Below are 12,764 nucleotides of genomic sequence, written 5' to 3'. Positions count from 1 at the left end.
TTCCCCGCACTGTACGTCCCCGTTCCCCGCACTGTACTGGGAGGACAACCGAGCCTGCGCAGTGACTGACATAGGGAACGAGCAAGTTTGTACCCATCAGCAGACAGGACAATAATGAATATGTATGAGTATGTGAAATTTTCATCTATAAATTGTAGGGGAAAGGTACGTGAGGTACGCACGCGAGGAGGAGCGATCCCCCGTGCATCCGGCGCCGCGAATAAAGAATGCCTGCTCTTTAATACTAAATTGGTGTTGAGGAGTCGTTTCCGATTTTAACGCGTTTTTCGGTAACACAGGGAGTCAGATCAAGAGAGCCAGAGAACAACAAAACACCGACAGGCTACAGGACAGAGCAGGAGGAATAAAAAAAAAAAAAAAAAACGGAGCCAGAGCCAGGCAGAGAGAGGCGGAGAAAGAAAAAGGAGCCACAGGCTACAGGACAGAGAGAGGGAGGACTGAAAAGACGGGGAGGCAGGGAGACACTCAGAACGAGATGGAGAAAGAAGGTGCGGGGGGGGGGGGGGGGGCGCAAAAAAAAAAGTAAATTTTGCAGCAGGTAAGGAAAGAGAGGGGGCCGGGGGAGAGACAGGTAGGGCCCAGGACGCACAAGAGAGGCAACGGGGCCCCAGTGGCCCAGGACTCACCGCGACTCTCGCTCTCAGCGCTGCTGGCACAATTTAGCCGTTCAGATGCTTCTTTCCCCTCCTCTCCTCCCTGCCTCTTCTGCAGCTCCAGACTCTAGGCCGTCCTCCACCTGAAGAGAATACGTGGGTGTCTTACAGCTCTTACCAGATGAGGCTTCCTAAGCACGTAGCCTAGCTCGCTCGTGCACTACACGCCCGTACCCAACTCCGGGTTACGCGTACAGACCCTACGGTGCACGTTGGTGGCCTGGCCCGCTGCGGGCTATGAAGGGGGATCCTTCCTCCCCCACCTGCATGGACAGGCTCTCTCTTGCCTGCGGCAGGAAGGCAGCTGGCAGCCAGAGCACCTTCAGTTTCTTCTTCTTTACCTTTCGTTGGCGTCTCCAGCTTCAGCCGAGGCAGCTCCTGTCCGCAGCCGGGAAGGGCTTTGTCTATCCCTTTTCGGCCCTGCGCTGCAAGGACGGCGAGGACGGGCAGAGAGAAGCCACGCGAGCCTGAGACGGCCGCAGGCAACGGCATCCCCGGGGGAAGGACAGACAACCACGTCCTCAGCACGGTCTCTGGGAGAGGGAAAGAAGAAACAGCGACCGTCATTACCGTCGATCGACCCTGGCCAAAGCCTCTCCTTCCGCAGGGGCTTCTGGACACACCGCTCCCTCCCCACGCTACTGCTAAGGGCCCCTGCGCCAAGGGGGAATCCAGCGCGCTTGAGGGACGGCTTGCTGCCTTCACGACAGGGCCTGGGGGCGGCCTAAGGCTATGCAGCACGCTTATGGGGAGGTGCCGGAGCTGGGGGCAGGCGCACGGGGCAAGGGGGGCCAGGGGAGGCTGAGCGGGACCTCCGGTGGGCCGGGGACGCGGCCATCATCTGCGCCCTGGGCACGGGGAAAAGGTCATCGTCCTCCTCCTTTCCCTCTTCCCTTCTGTCAGCTCCCGGGGAACTCACCGCTTCTCGGGAAGCGGCCGCACCCGCAAGCCCCCAGTAATCAACACGAATCCAACCCCAAAAATACACCTCGCGTACCGTACGCGCCACAGCCGCCCGGCACCCGAGCACCGGAAGACCGCGCCTCCCGCCATGCCCGGCGAACCACGTGACAGGGCCGGCAGCCACTGCGCCAGGAATACAGCTCCCGGCATGCTCTGCGGCACAACCCGGCCGCCCGGCAGCCGCAAGGACTACAGCTCCCGGCATGCTCTGCGGCACAACCCGGCCGCCCGGCGGCCGGTTTGATGCGGAGCCACCCAGCATCCCTGCGAGCACAGCTGCAGGCGCAACAGCAGTTACGCAGCCACAACTAGGCACTAAACAAAGGCTTTCCAACACTGGAGGTCTAGAACAGGTAGACATTAGCACAGAAGCACAAGGGGCTCCGTCACACTGCACAAATCTCCCCGTGCCTACACACGCACACGTTCAGAAGTTAGTTATCAGAAAACGCCCGACTCAGCCATTTGCCACAGTCACGAGACTCACGACATGATAACACGACATGACACACGAGGTGGGCTCAGAGTTTTAAGGCATTCTTGAAAACCTTCTTAAAACCTCCCACACCCCCCACCCGAGATCTTTCAGGGTCCACACCTGCCATCGCCCCGCACCAAACCTACCCGGCCAAAGGCTTTCAGGTGGCCCGAAACACTGTACACAGAAAATAACCAGGGACAGACCTGCATTGTTCGGAAGCGAACGATGCCCGACCGGGGCTCCTCTGCGGGGCACGGAGCCCCCCGGCCCCGCCCGGAGACACACACCCGCCCCCCGCTGCCCGAACTCACCCACCAGCGCTCTCCGGCCCCCGGACACGGCCGCGCTGCTCTCTTAGGCGGCTGCCGCAGGCGAGGCTCGGGCACCGCCAGGCCTCCAGGCGTCCCGAGGGGCTGCCGGCCACCGCAGGGGATGGCTGCCGGCGGCCGGACCGCCGCGGCGCTCCCCGCCCAGCTCCCAGCAGGCTCCGCCGGCCGCGGGCTTCCCACGCCGGGCCGCAGAGGGGCCCCGGCACCGCACAGGGACGCCTCGCGACCCGGCCGCCACACGCACCGGCCCTTCGGCCTCCACACGCACCGCTCCCGCCCCCGCTCCGCCGCGCCGCGCACGCGCCACCGGAAGCCCGAGCCCCGCGGGGCGGCCCTTAAAGGGCGGCCGGAAGGAACGGCCCCCACCGGCCCCGCCACCGCGCCCAGCCGGTGAGCGCCAGCGCCCCCTGCTGGCCGGGCCGCGCTCAGCTCGCGAGGGCGCCGAGGGCCGGGCGGGGCGGGACGCGCCGGCTCGGGGCCAGCGCCTTCTCGGGGCGAGCGGGAAACCCCTGCGGGCCCCGGTCACGGCCGGGCACAGCCGCGCGCCCTCCGAGAGCTGCTGAACGCGGCTGCCGCTCGTGACACATACCGAGCCGTCTGCGACGGGAGCGGGCAGAGGAGGAAGGGGCCGGCGGCCGCGGGGCCCGGCCCCAGGCGGGGGGGAGGGGCTGGGGCCCGGGGGGCCGCCCCCCTACTCACAGTTCCCTCACAGTTCCCTCACAGTTCCCTCACAGTTCCCTCACAGTTCCCTCACAGTTCCCTCACAGTTCCCTCACAGTTCCCTCACAGTTCCCTCACAGTTCCCTCACAGTTCCCTCACAGTTCCCTCACAGTTCCCTCACAGTTCCCTCACAGTTCCCTCACAGTTCCCTCACAGTTCCCTCACAGTTCCCTCACAGTTCCCTCACAGTTCCCTCACAGTTCCCTCACAGTTCCCTCACAGTTCCCTCACAGTTCCCTCACAGTTCCCTCACAGTTCCCTCACAGTTCCCTCACAGTTCCCTCACAGTTCCCTCACAGTTCCCTCACAGTTCCCTCACAGTTCCCTCACAGTTCCCTCACAGTTCCCTCACAGTTCCCTCACAGTTCCCTCACAGTTCCCTCACAGTTCCCTCACAGTTCCCTCACAGTTCCCTCACAGTTCCCTCACAGTTCCCTCACAGTTCCCTCACAGTTCCCTCACAGTTCCCTCACAGTTCCCTCACAGTTCCCTCACAGTTCCCTCACAGTTCCCTCACAGTTCCCTCACAGTTCCCTCACAGTTCCCTCACAGTTCCCCCCATGGACGGAACCGGGACCTACTGTGAGGCACTGGGAAAGAAGTGGGAGGAAGCCGGGACAGACCAATATAGCCCAGTATGGACTAGACCAATATAGCCCAGTATGGACTGGAGGGAACTGCGAGGGAACCGCGAGAGAACCCCACAGAACAAACCATGGGGCACGAGAAGGCAGAGAATTAAGAATTAGGGACAGGGAGCCAGAAAAAAAAAAGAAAAAAACCAAAGGGAGACAGAGAGCAAAAGGAATCGCAATGCGTACGGAGAGGAGAGAGAAACAATTCTAGCATAGGGTCACGCGGGAGCCAGGGACAGCAAGATGGAGAAAGGACAGAAGCTACAGGCTACAGGGCAGCGAGGGAAGAATTAATGAATAGACACAGAGAGCTGGGCAGAAAGAGATGGAGAAAGGCTAAAGATCACACGGCCTACAGGGAAGAGAGAAGAGAGGGAGGAATTTTAAAAACAGGGGCAAGAAGCCAGAGAGAGGGAGAGAGAAGCAACAATAAAATGGGGACAAGCCACAGGGCAGCGAGGAGGGAATCAATGAATAAGAACACGAGACCAAAGAGAACACAATGTAGAATGGAAAAAAGGAACAGCGGCCTACAGGGAAGGAGGAATTAAAGATCAGGGACTGGGAGGCAGACAGAGACACATGAAGAAACAAGTGAAAAAAAAGAAAAAAACCAAACCAACAGCAATGGGCTACAAAGACAGAGAGGGAGGAAATGAGGAAATAAAACATCGCAGCAAGGAGCTGGACAGAGAGAGATGAGGACAAACAAATAGCACGGGTCCACGTGACAGAGAACGTGGAATTAGAACACAGAGAGAGGGAGCCGGACAGAGAGAGAGGCCGAGAGAAACATCTAGACAGGCTACAGCGGGCAGAGGCAGGAATTAAAACCTAGGGACAGGGAGCTGGACAGAGAGAGATGGAGGTCACAGGGAACAGCGGTGGCTGCAGGAAGAACAGGAATTCATGAATAGGGAAAGGGAGCTGGACAGAGAAGAACTCAGAAAGGCAAGAACAGTAGCAGGGTACAGAGCAGAGAAGACAAATTAAAAAGCACGGGGGGAGCGTTGAGGCAGACAGAGAGATTAAGAAAAAAGTCACGGGCTACGTGGCAAAGCAGGAGGAATTCAGAAACGAGGATGGGAACCAAGGGAGAGTGTGCTGGTGAAGGATAACGGGCATTAAAAGTGAGGGACGGGGAGCTGGGAAAAGCGAGGCAGAGAAAAACAGAATCACAGAGAGAATCACACAAAGCCAAAAAAGAAGAAACTGAACAACAGGAACAGGTGTAACCAAAGCGATGAAATCAACCAACCAGAGACGGTGTTCCATTACGGGAACATGGAGCGTACCAATCAGCGCACCTGTCGATCTGCATTTTAGTGCAGATCGTTAATGTCAGCAGAACAACAGACAACATGCTTCTGTCAGAAAAGGATGACAAAACGCGGTTTCGCTTAGCGGACTGAGAAAACTAGCCAAGACTGCCAAGAGTAAGAGCCGAGAAGCTAAAAGGTAATTCCGGCAGGGGGAGATCGCGACCACCGACTCACAGACCACCACCGACCCAAGTAACACCACCTACTCAGAAGAGAACAACGGAAGAGGACAACCGAGCCTGCACAGTGATTGACATACGGAACGAGCAAGTTTGTACCCATCGCTAGACAAGACAATAATGACTATGTATGAGTATGTAAAATTTTCATCTACAAATTGTACAGGAAAGGTGCGTGAGGTACGCACGCCAGGAGGAGCGATCCCCCGTGCATCCGGCGCCGTGAATATAGAATGCCTGCTCTTTAATACTAAATTGGTGTTGAGGAGTCGTTTCCGATTTTAACGCGTTTTTCGGTAACAGTTTTCGCACCCCAGGTGGGAACCTGCTTTTGAATCTCGATGGATCCGTGGGATCGTGGGACCTGCAGCCGGCCCCGAGGAATTCTCCGGGAGAGCTTCCGATCCCCGGGCCAGAGAATTCTGAGCAAGATCCCCTGGATTGAGGTAAACAAGGCATTCTTTGAAGAAGAAACTTAGGTAGAATAATACGTGGGGTTAGTTTCCCACATAGGATAGGATAGCGGGTTTGAGTCCCACAGGCCTGTCCGTAAGGCGCGGTGAAAGCCACGCAGGGTCGGGGCCAAGAGGTGCCTCGGTTGGTAAGTCTCTGCTAGGCGAAAGCCTGTGGAGCGGGACCCGAGGGTAGGGGAGTCTTCAACAGGGGGTTGAAGTCTCCAGGGATATCTAGCAGGGGGCTACAGATCCCAGTGGCAGATTTCCAGTGAGACCTCTAACGGGGGTTGGAGTCCCTCTGACTAGTATTTGTGATAGTGCACTATCACAACTACTAGTCGACTGGGAGACGGGAGCATTACTGAGTAGGAAACCTATCCCACAGAGAACACCTTTGCGATGTATTTTGAAGCACTGGAAAGACGTCGGGGGCGGTGACCCACTAACTCGGAAACCATTAATTGAATATTGCAATCATTGGTGGCCAACGTATCAATTGGAAGGTGGGCACAAATGGCCAGAACACGAGACATTGCAATATCGTACCATCTTGCAATTAATGTTGTTTTGTAAAAAGGGAAGGCAAATGGGAAGAAGTGGCATATGTTGATTTGTTCTTTACACCGTGGAATCATCCCGAGCAGCAGAAACAGCGTGAGGTATGTCCACAAGATTCTACGGCAATGTTTCTGAAAAGAGGAAAACGTGGTGAGAACTTGAAAGAGTGTTGCTCTACTTGTGATACTGGATACTTCGCTTGATGAAACTGAGAAGAAAATAGTATTGAATACAGCCAGAAGGCAGGTGCAGGGAGCACATGCTAACGGGAATTTACAGAGAACAATGAATAAGAATTTTCCATCTACAAATCCCGAGTGGGACCCTAATCAGCCAGGACCCAGGGGAATGTTGACTAGATGTCAGAGAGAGATTTTATTTGGAGTAAGACAAGCAATGCCAAAAGCAATAAATTGGTCAAAATTTATGAAGTGAGACAAGAATTAAGTGAGTCCCCTTCAGCCTTTATGGAAAGACTGAAGGTGACCACCAGAAAATATACTCATTTGAACCCAGAAAAACCAGAAAAAGCAATTCAGCTGGTCTCTATATTCGTAAGACAATCAGCCCCAGATGGGGGCGGGGGGAGAGAAAACAACCTTCAGAAACTAGAACAACCTGAATCTAGAGATCTGGGTTAAATGCTTGAAGTAGCTCGGCATGAAGGAGACCAGGGGAATCAACCCTAGCTGAACACCTGGTTACACTGAAGCTACGGAATGAAGAAATAGAATTTTTGGTAGATACGGGAGCCACTTATTTGGTATTGAATACACGTGAAGAGAAATTTGATCATAAATCAGTAGATGTTGCTAGCGCAACAGGGCAAAGAAAAATTAGCCCCTCTCAGAGCCATTAAAGTTTAAATTGGAGAAGCAATGGGCAACTCACCAGTTTCTGTCTATGCCTGAATGTCCACTGCCTCTGTTATGACGAGATCTATTAGGTCAATTAGATGCTCAAGTAACTTTTAAAGATGGAGAGATTAAATCACTAATACCAGAATCAAAAGCCACAGAGGCGAGAGCGTTTATGTTACAGGATTCCTCCAGGGAGGAACAGGTTCCCGAGGAAGTGGAAAACGTAGTAATTCCTTTGGTTTGAGCGAGCGGAGCTCCGGAGCGATCTAAGTGGGCAGAGCCGGTAAAAGTAACCTTAAAGCCTGGAGCCAAGCCCGTAAGACAAAAACAATACCCTATTAAGCGAGAGGCTCGAAAAGGATTACAGAAGTTAATTATAAAATTTTTCAGAATATGAGCTTTTAGTGGAATGTGAATCAGAATATAGTACTCCTGTGTCGCCAGTAAAGAAATCTAGAGGCAAAGAGTATTAGCTAGTTCACGATTTAAGGGCTATAAATCAGGTGGTCCAAGATATACATCCGGTAGTAGCTAATCCATACACTTTACTGACCTCTTTTAAAGGAGGAGCATAAATGGTTTACTGTACTAGATTTGAAGGACGCCTTCTTTTGCATACCTCCAGGCATAAAAAGTCAAAGCCTATTTGCTTTGCAATGGGAAAGCCCCACCACAGAATGAAAGACACAGCTACCATGGACCGTACTTCCACAAGGATTTAAAAATAGTCCTACGATACTTGAGACTCAGCTGGCAAAAAAAAATTAGAGATATAGAAAAAACAGAACCCAGGGAGAGGCATCTTGTTACAGAATGCGGATGACATTCTGATAGCGGCACAAAGTAAAGAAAAATGTTTTGAAATTTTTAAATTTTCTGGGCCAAGGAAGATGCGGAGTTTCCAGAAACAAAACCCAAATAGGAAAAGAAGCAGCCATTTATTTAGGATTTGAAATATCTCAAAGACAAAGACAATTAGAAAGTGAAAAGAAAGAAACTATTTGTCAAATTCCCGAACCTAGCAGCCCGAAGGAACTGAGAGCTTTTCTGAAAACAATGAAATAGCATCAGCTCTGGATTCTGAACTATAGACTGTATGTAAAACCATTATTTGAGGCATTGAAAGACTCAAAAGGATAAATATTTAACCTGGACGCCCGGATGCCAAACGGCATTCAAAGAACTGAAAAGAGCCTCGATGATGGCCCCTGCATTAGGCCTACCTGATTTCGCTAAACCTTTTCAGTTGTTTGTCCACGAAAGACAACATTTAGCCCTTGGAGTGCTGACACAGCGACTGGGAACCTGGAAGAGACCTGTGGGCTACTTCTCCAAACAACTCGACCACGCGAGTTAAAGATGGCCTAGGTGTTTACGGGCAGTAGCAACGACAGCGCTGCCGATCCGGGAAGCCCCAAAGTTAACAATGGGACAGAAGATGACAGGATATGTCCCGCACATAGCGGTGACTGTTTTAGAACAAAAGGGGGGTCGTTGGCTATCCCTTAGCAGAATGTTGAAATATCAAGTTGTTCTGTTAGAACAAGACGATGTGGAATCGAAGACTACTGCTATACTGAATCCTGCTATGTTTTTAACAACAGAAAACCTTACGGACAATTTAGAACACGATCGCTTGCTAACTATTGAACAAGTCTATTCCAGCAGACCAGACCTGAGACACAAACCTCTGGGAAAATCCTGATCTGGAGTTGTTTACAGATGGAAGAAGCTCTGGGCGAGAAGAGAAGCGAATGGCCGGATATGCTGTCGTTATCGCCGCCGAGGGAACGGAGTCAGGGGTGCTGCCTGCAAACACCTCAGCACAGAAAGCAGTATTGGTAGCATTGAAGCGAGCTCTGCGAATGGCAGAAGGACAAAGGATAAATATCTAGACTGATTCCAAACGTGCATTTGGTGTGATCCACGATCATGGAGCTATTGGGAAGGAGAAAGGACTGCCATCAGCCCAAGAATCATCAATACAGCATAAAGAAGAAATTCTCCAACTTCCGGAAGACGTGCAGAAACCAAAAGAAGTGGCGGTAAAGCGTTGCAAAGCTCATCAATTTGGCCAGACGGCTGTAAACATAAGCAAACGACTGACCGATAAAGCTGCAAAGAGGACTGCAGAGCAAGGTATCCTTGCACTAGTACCAGTAAAACAGATCAGAATTCCAAAGTTGAAACCGAGATATAATAAATTGGATGAGCAATTAGCAGAACAATTGGAAGCATCACAAAACACAGAGAGATGGTAGGTAACACCAGAAAAACAAGTAATAACAACAACCACCCCACAAGTTATGACAGAACTTGCAAAAGAAAACCATGAGCAAACACATTAGGCTGTAGGCGCTACGGTTTTGAGTTTAAAAACATCTGTAGCGTGTGTAGGCATGACAAGAATAGTTAAACCCATAGTAGCTAAGTGTCCAATCTGTCCTAGAAATAATCCCCTGAACCAAAGGAAACAACCTTTAGGAGTAACAAAACAAAAAATTCTCCCGGAAATTATTAGCAAATTAAGTTCTCTGAGTTACCCAGACAAAATAGATAGAGCAGTATTTGTCAGTGCTGATTGACAAATTTTCTAGATGGCCAGAAGCTTTCTCGTGCTGCACCGACAAAGCTAGAGTAGTAGTTAAAACGTTGCTGAAGGAACTAATACCAAGATTTAGAGTGCCAACGGGAATGTCCTCTGATAGAGCACCACATTTTTTTGCAGAGGTACTTCAACAAATTAATAAAATTTTGGGTAGAAAATGGGACCTGCATACACCCTGGAGACCACAATCAAGGGAAAATTTCAGAACATGAAGCAAACACTAAACTGACATAGTGGAATATTATTGATCTAGGATGGAAGTATTGAGAAAATTATTATTTCAGAACTTCCAAACAGGGGAAATGTAACCAAAGTGATGAAATCAACCAGAGACGGTGTTCCATTACGGGAACATGGAGCGTACCAATCAGCGCATCTGTCGATCTGCATTTTAGTCCCTAGGCGATCGTTAATGCGAACAGAACAACAGACAACGTGCTTCTGTCAGAAAAGGATGACAAAACGCGGTTTCGCTTAGCGGACTGAGAAAACTAGCCAAGACTGCCAAGAGTAAGAGCCGAGAAGCTAAAAGGTAATTCCGGCAGGGGGAGATCGTGACCACCGACTCACAGACCACCACCGACCCAAGTAACACCACCTACTCAGAAGAGAACAACGGAAGAGGACAACCGAGCCTGCGCAGCGATTTACATACGGAACGAGCAAGTTTGTACCAATCAGCAGACAGGACAATAATGAATATGTATGAATACGTAAAACATTGATCTACAAATTGTACGGGAAAGGTGCGTGAGGTACGCACGCCAGGAGGAGCGATCCCCCGTGCATCCGGCGCCATGAATAAAGAATGCCTGCTCTTTAATACTAAATTGGTGTTGAGGAGTCGTTTCCGATTTTAACGCGTTTTTCGGTAACACAGGGAGTCAGATCAAGAGAGCCAGAGAACAACAAAACACCGACAGGCTACAGGACAGAGCAGGAGGAATAAAAAAAAAAAAAAAAACGGAGCCAGAGCCAGGCAGAGAGAGGCGGAGAAAGAAAAAGGAGCCACAGGCTACAGGACAGAGAGAGGGAGGACTGAAAAGACGGGGAGGCAGGGAGACACTCAGAGCGAGATGGAGAAAGAAGGTGCGGGGGGGGGGGGGGCAAAAAAAAAAGTAAATTTTGCAGCAGGTAAGGAAAGAGAGGGGGCCGGGGGAGAGACAGGGAGGGCCCAGGACGCACAAGAGAGGCAACGGGGCCCCAGTGGCCCAGGACTCACTGCGACTCTCGCTCTCAGCGCTGCTGGCACAATTTAGCCGTTCAGATGCTTCTTTCCCCTCCTCTCCTCCCTGCCTCTTCTGCAGCTCCAGACTCTAGGCCGTCCTCCACCTGAAGAGAATACGTGGGTGTCTTACAGCTCTTACCAGATGAGGCTTCCTAGGCACGTAGCCTAGCTCGCTCGTGCACTACACGCCCATACCCAACTCCGGGTTACGCGTACAGACCCTACGGTGCACGTTGGTGCCCTGGCCCGCTGCGGGCTATGAAGGGGGATCCTTCCTCCCCCACCTGCATGGACAGGCTCTCTCTTGCCTGCGGCAGGAAGGCAGCTGGCAGCCAGAGCACCTTCAGTTTCTTCTTCTTTACCTTTCGTTGGCGTCTCCAGCTTCAACCGAGGCAGCTCCTGTCCGCAGCCGGGAAGGGCTTTGTCTATCCCTTTTCGGCCCTGCGCTGCAAGGACGGCGAGGACGGGCAGAGAGAAGCCACGCGAGCCTGAGACGGCCGCAGGCAACGGCATCCCCGGGGGAAGGACAGACAACCACGTCCTCAGCACGGTCTCTGGGAGAGGGAAAGAAGAAACAGCGACCGTCATTACCGTCGATCGACCCTGGCCAAAGCCTCTCCTTCCGCAGGGGCTTCTGGACACACCGCTCCCTCCCCACGCTACTGCTAAGGGCCCCTGCGCCAAGGGGGAATCCAGCGCGCTTGAGGGACGGCTTGCTGCCTTCACGACAGGGCCTGGGGGCGGCCTAAGGCTATGCAGCACGCTTATGGGGAGGTGCCGGAGCTGGGGGCAGGCGCACGGGGCAAGGGGGGCCAGGGGAGGCTGAGCGGGACCTCCGGTGGGCCGGGGACGCGGCCATCATCTGCGCCCTGGGCACGGGGAAAAGGTCATCGTCCTCCTCCTTTCCCTCTTCCCTTCTGTCAGCTCCCGGGGAACTCACCGCTTCTCGGGAAGCGGCCGCACCCGCAAGCCCCCAGTAATCAACACGAATCCAACCCCAAAAATACACCTCGCATACCGTACGCGCCACGGCCGCCCGGCACCCGAGCGCCGGAAGACCGCGCTTCCCGCCACGCCCGGCGAACCACGTGACAGGGCCGGCAGCCACTGCGCCAGGAATACAGCTCCCGGCATGCTCTGCGGCACAACCCGGCCGCCCGGCAGCCGCAAGGACTACAGCTCCCGGCATGCTCTGCGGCACAACCCGGCCGCCCGGCGGCCGGTTTGATGCGGAGCCACCCAGCATCCCTGCGAGCACAGCTGCAGGCGCAACAGCAGTTACGCAGCCACAACTAGGCACTAAACAAAGGCTTTCCAACACTGGAGGTCTAGAACAGGTAGACATTAGCACAGAAGCACAAGGGGCTCTGTCACCCTGCACAAATCTCCCCGTGCCTACACACGCACACGTTCAGAAGTTAGTTATCAGAAAACGCCCGACTCAGCCATTTGCCACAGTCACGAGACTCACGACATGACACACGAGGTGGGCTCAGAGTTTTAAGGCAAGAAATACCTCCCACGCCCCCCACCCGAGATCTTTCAGGGTCCACACCTGCCATCGCCCCGCACCAAACCTACCCGGCCAAAGGCTTTCAGGTGGCCCGAAACACTGTACACAGAAAATAACCAGGGACAGACCTGCATTGTTCGGAAGCGAACGATGCCCGACCGGGGCTCCTCTGCGGGGCACGGAGCCCCCCGGCCCCGCCCGGAGACACACACCCGCCCCCCGCTGCCCGAACTCACCC

General features: G+C 53.3%; 1 long non-coding RNA gene across 1 annotated transcript; it reads right to left on the bottom strand.

The window, feature by feature from the left end:
* Positions 1-582: 582 nt before the first annotated feature.
* On the bottom strand, positions 583-11,448 carry LOC142051282 (uncharacterized). The gene is made up of 3 exons (XR_012658393.1): positions 11,376-11,448; positions 11,008-11,117; positions 583-757 (listed from the first exon to the last, which is right to left on the bottom strand). It is a non-coding gene; the product is annotated as an uncharacterized LOC142051282 (long non-coding RNA).
* Positions 11,449-12,764: the final 1,316 nt, after the last annotated feature.

This window comes from Phalacrocorax aristotelis, unplaced genomic scaffold, assembly GCF_949628215.1.
Source record: "Phalacrocorax aristotelis unplaced genomic scaffold, bGulAri2.1 scaffold_87, whole genome shotgun sequence".
Taxonomy (NCBI): Eukaryota; Metazoa; Chordata; class Aves; order Suliformes; family Phalacrocoracidae; genus Phalacrocorax; species Phalacrocorax aristotelis.
The sequence above is the reverse complement of the archived record's forward strand: the minus strand, read 5'-3'. Positions and strand labels throughout refer to the sequence as shown.